This window comes from Mesoplodon bidens (genome assembly GCF_964165515.1).
Source record: "Mesoplodon bidens genome assembly, chromosome: 4".
NCBI classification, from domain to species: domain Eukaryota; kingdom Metazoa; phylum Chordata; class Mammalia; order Artiodactyla; family Ziphiidae; genus Mesoplodon; species Mesoplodon bidens.
This window is the reverse complement of record NC_138160.1, coordinates 150,372,938-150,378,196: the sequence shown is the minus strand read 5'-3', so window position 1 is coordinate 150,378,196 and position 5,259 is coordinate 150,372,938.

Below are 5,259 nucleotides of genomic sequence, written 5' to 3'. Positions count from 1 at the left end.
CGCCCACTGCGCAGCGGCCGGCGGCCATGGGCGCGCGCGTGACGTCACCGCGCGGGGCGGGGCCCGGCGGCGCGCCCGCCGCTTCGCGGCAGCGGGTGGAGCCGCGCGACGACCGCCGCGCTTTGCGGCCGCTCCAGCGCGGCCGGGCCTCAGCCCGCGGGACCACTGGAGGCGCGCGGCCGCGAGGGCGCGCACGGGCGGGGGGAAGGAACCGGGCCCCACCCACCCTCCCGGGAGGTGGGGCTCCCGCCGCCGGCCCTGGCCCGCCCTGCCGTTGCCATGGCGACGCGTGGCCGGTCGCCCGGACACCGCCCCACCGCGCTTCTGTGACGTCAACGTCTCGCCACTTGGCGTCACGGCGGGGCGCTGCCGCGGGGCGTGGTCACCGCGGGGCAGGCCGACTTCCGGAGCGGGCGGCGGGAGTCGGCTAGGTGGGGCCGGGAGGGGCGAGGCCTTTAGGTCGACGGGCGAGCGGCTTGGCGGCACTTCTCCGCGTCCTAAGAAACAGTGACGTAAGCGAGGAGCCAAGGAGGGGGTCACCCAAGGCACTGGTCCAGCTGGGCCTCCCGGCCGAGTACGGGCCCTGGCACGCAGCTGGCGCTCAACAAGTGTCGTCTGCAGAGTGCTGGCTCACGCACTGTCAGTCCACCCCGGACCGAGAGGAAGCTTGGGGAGGGGGCGACTGGCAAGGGCCCTGCAGTGAGGCTCTGCTCCCCCCGGGACAGGGCCTCCTCCGGCGGGGCATTTTTACCGTTGGAGGAGACTCACTCATTCTCGTCTTTATTAAGTGCCTGCCAGCGGCTCTGAAAATAGAATGGTGAGCTAGGCTCTTGGCATGGATTCCCAGCGAGTTCTAAGTCCTGAGCCGGGGGATGGACAGGACGGTGAATAAATGGACACGACGGTTTCAGATGGTGTTACAAGGTGACTTGGGGCAGAGTGACCAAGGGCCAGGCCCTAAAGGCTAAGAGCTAGATGTAGCAGACGGGAAGAAGATTTCCATGGTCTCGGCAGCCAAAAACGGGGGAGAGAATTAAACTGGAGGGGGGCGGCGGAATGACAACGGTTTAGGGTTTGTCCTGCCCCAGTCCTCCTCCTTCAGCCCCACTTGCAGTGTCACCGCCTCCGGGAAGCCCAAGACACGTTCCCCTGTTGTCCTTTCTCACTGCATCCTCACTCTCCAACCTGAGCCTTAACTTTGTTTGTTTCAAATCAAAGGCTTCCACCAGCCGTACAAGAACAGGGACTGAATCTGTTTTGCTCAATGCTGTGCCTGTATTCAGTAGGCACCTACTCTTGACGTTCAAAAACAATCTGCCCTCAGGTGCTCAACTCCCAGGGGAGCAGGAGGCATGGTGGCCTCTCCTCCACATGTATTTGAGCCTTAAACCCGAGCTCCAGCCTTGTCCCTGTAAAAGGCAGGGGGGCTTGTGCAAAGGAAAGAATGCAGAAAGGCCACGGGACTGGGGCTTGCCGGCCAAAGGCTCTGTGACTATGAGTAGGTCACTAACCCCCTCGGGTCCTCTGCATCTTCGTTTGTAAGTTGTAACTAACGATAGCCCCCTCGGGTACATCATGAGAATCCATGAATTAGTGAATAAAGAACTGCCAGCATAGGACCTTCTGCCTCAAATGGACATATTCCTCTCTAATCACTTGGGATCTTTGAAAAAGCAAACAGCCTTTCATGCTCCCTCTTTTTTAACCCACTTCAAAGGTGCTCCACATGTTCCTGCTTCCTTTTGGCTTTGATCATGGGGACACCATTTGGGGAAGCTGGGTTAGGAAACAGCCCATTTGGGGCTCGATAAAATAATAAGAACATTGCAAAGAGGATGAGCTAGTCTCCACATTGCCCCCTCCCCCCACCCCTACCCATCCGCCAGGGAAAGTCAAACAACATCCCAGCCTCCCCATAAATCCCAAACAGCTGTAGATTTCAGGGAAGAGACAAGCAGGAAGCACCCCCTTCTGTTCCTTTACCCTTGTAAGAGGCAGGTGCATGGAGAGACCCCAGGACAGAATCAGGGCTGCATCCTGGTGTCCAGCACCAGCCCACAGACACAAGCGGGTGCCCCAGTTAGCTTTTGTTGAATTGAATGGAATTAGCCCTCTGTGCAGCCAGGCCTCTGCCCCAGTGGGGCAGGAGCTTGGACACCTACATCTCCATTTTCGAGCTGTGGAAACTGAGGATTACAGAGGCCAAGTGACATGCCCAGTGTCTACCAGCTTCAAACCTCCAACGCTGCTGCCTTCCACCAGTGGGTAGAAGGTGGGCCCAGCACACACACACACCCCGCCTCAATCCCAGTGGCTGCAGGCGAGGACTGGCACCATGAGCTCACCAGTGATTGGGACAAATCAAATTTCTCTCTTTGGTCATTGTGAGCTATGGAGGGAAAACAGGCCAGAAGACACATACAGGGCAGTGAGGGGCGGCCATGAAGAAACCAAGGCCTTGAGGATGCAGAAGCTCCCCAGGGCAAACTGTTCACCCCAGGGGCCTCCCCATCCTCTGAGAACAGCCCCCAGCAACCAGGTCTGTACCATGTGATTTCCCAGCCATCTCTGATTGGCCAAGCATGAGCCAATCAGATCCTCCTCTAGGACTGCTCAGCGGATGGAGGACAAGGTACATGACTTGTGTGAGATGTGACCCAGATGGTGGCCTGCCATTGTGTGGTTTCTCTGGCATCCACCACCCCCCATTGTTGAGACACAGTGTAGGGTGACCAAGCACCCCAATATACCCGGGTCTCCTGGGACCCGGACCTTTCATTGCTAAAATCCCGAAAATCCCACCAAACCAGGAAGGCTTAATCACCCGAGCATGGGGCATATAATGTCCTACCTGTCCCCAAGGAGCCTCCACGAGGAGCTCCTTCACCCCACTCCTGGGGGCCAAGGCCTGGGCAAGGTAGAGGGTTGGATAGCATCCGCCCAAATTCACATCCACCTGGAACCTCAGAATGTGACCCTTCTTGGAAATAGGGTGTTTGCTGATGTAATTAGTTAAGATGAGGTCGTGCTGAATTAGGGTGGCCCTAAATCCAATGCCTTGCGTCCTTATAAGAAGAGGGACACAGAGAGAAAACAGCCACATGAAAACGGAGGCAGAGACTGGAGGGATATGTCCACAAACCAAGGATACCTGGAGCCCCCAGAAGCTGGAAGAGGCAGGAAGGACCCTCAGAGGAAAAATAGCTGATTTGAGCCACCCAGTTTGTGGTACTTTGTTACGGCCATGCCAGGAAACGCATACAGATGTGCACCCAGATTTAGCCACTGTTATGAATTGTGGTCCCCAAAAGGTATGTTGAAGTCCTGAGCCCTGGGACCTGGGATGCAATCTTATTTGGAAATTGGGTCTTTGCAGTCGTGATCAAGTTAAGATGAGATCACACTGGATTAGGGCGGCCTTGATGCAATGGCTGGTGTGCTTGTAAGAAGAGGGACATTTGGACACAGACACACAGGGAGAGGCCACATAACCACAGAGGCAGAGATTGGAGTGATGTGTCTACAAGCCAAGGAATGACAAGGATTTCTGGAGCCACTAGAAGCCGAGAAAGACATGGAAAAGATTTTCCCTGGTGGCTTCAGAAGAAACCAGCCCAGCTGACACCCTGATTTCAGACTTCCAGCCTCTAGAAACAGGAGGGAATATATTTCTGCTCTTTTCTTTTTTCTTTTTTTTTTTTAGGCCACGCCACATGACTTGCAGGATCTTAGTTCCCCAACCAGGGATCAAACCCAGGCCCCCAGCAGTGGAAGAACAGAGTCCTAACCACTGGACTGCCAGGGAATTCCCAAATTTCTGCTCTTTTAAAAAAAAAGTTTATTTATGTGGTTGCACTGGGTCTTAGTTGTGGCAGGCAGGCTCCTTAGTTGTAGCACATGGGCTTCTTAGTTGCAGCACACGGGCTCAGTTGCTACATGGCACATGGGATCTTCGCGGACCAGGGATCAAACCCATGTCCCCTGCATTGGCAGGCAGATTCTTTATCCACTGTGCCACCAGGGAAGTCCAAATCTGCTCTTTTAAACCACGGTCTTTGTGTTAATTTGTTACAGCAGCCCCAGGAGACTAAAACAGCCACTGAACAGTCCTGTTCGGGATTTGGAGCCTGGAGCCAGCTCCCACCAGCTCACTCCAGGGGCAAGGCCGTGGTCCTATCCTCTCACCACGCAGGATGCTTTAAAAGATGATGTTCTGGGCTTCCCTGGTGGCGCAGTGGTTGAGAGTCCGCCTGCCGATGCAGGGGACGTGGGTTCATGCCCCGGTCCGGGAAGATCCCACATGCCGCGGAGCATCTGGGCCTGTGAGTCATGGCCGCTGAGCCTGCACGTCTGGAGCCTGTGCTCCGCAACGGGAGAGGCCACAACAGTGAGAGGCCCGCATACCGCAAAAAAAATAAAAAATAAAAAATAAATAAATAAATAAATGAAAGATGATGTTCTATTAGCATCTCTTGGTCCTCACAGCCACCTTCGCTCCTGGTCTGGGGTCTGATTCAGGGTCCCCAGCCACCCAACAATTCCGTGGGCATCTGCTAAGTTCCTATAAATCAATTTATTCTGAAAAATCAATTCCAGTGAATTCCGGGGCCGTCTCGAGACAGCCGGAGTTGGTTTCTGATGCTTGAGGCGAGATGCCCGGCTTACCCGATGGGTGAACAGAAGCCACGAGGCAGTGGGGAGACATTCTGGGTTGTGGGTGAAGGACCTGGTTGGTGACAGCTGGGGTCACAGGAGCAGAGATGAAGACTGGCCAGGCGACAGGACAACCCATCTGTGGATGTGTCTGGGGATGGCTGTAACAAAGCACCCAGACTGAGTGGCTTCAACAACAGAGATTTATTTTCTCCTGGTTCTGGAGACTGTAAGTCCAAGGTTGAGGTGTCCCTCCGAAGGGGAGAGGGGAGGCCCTTCCCTGAGCTTCTGGTGGTTCCCTGGCTGTGACAGCAACACTTCAGCCACCCCCGGTGTTCTCTCTGCCTGCGTGTCTCGTCTGTGTCCAAACTCCCCCTGGGATAAGGACACCAGCCCTGCTGTGTTTGGACCACCCCATTCCACTATAGTCTCATTTTAACTAATCCCACATGCAATGACCCGATTTCCAAATATGCTCCCAGTGAGGTCCTAGGGTTTAGGACTTAAACATACAAATTTGGGGGGGGGGTGACGGGGAGAAACAATTCAACTCATAACAAGACACAAACACATTCCCCACAAACACACACGCATGTGCACACACAC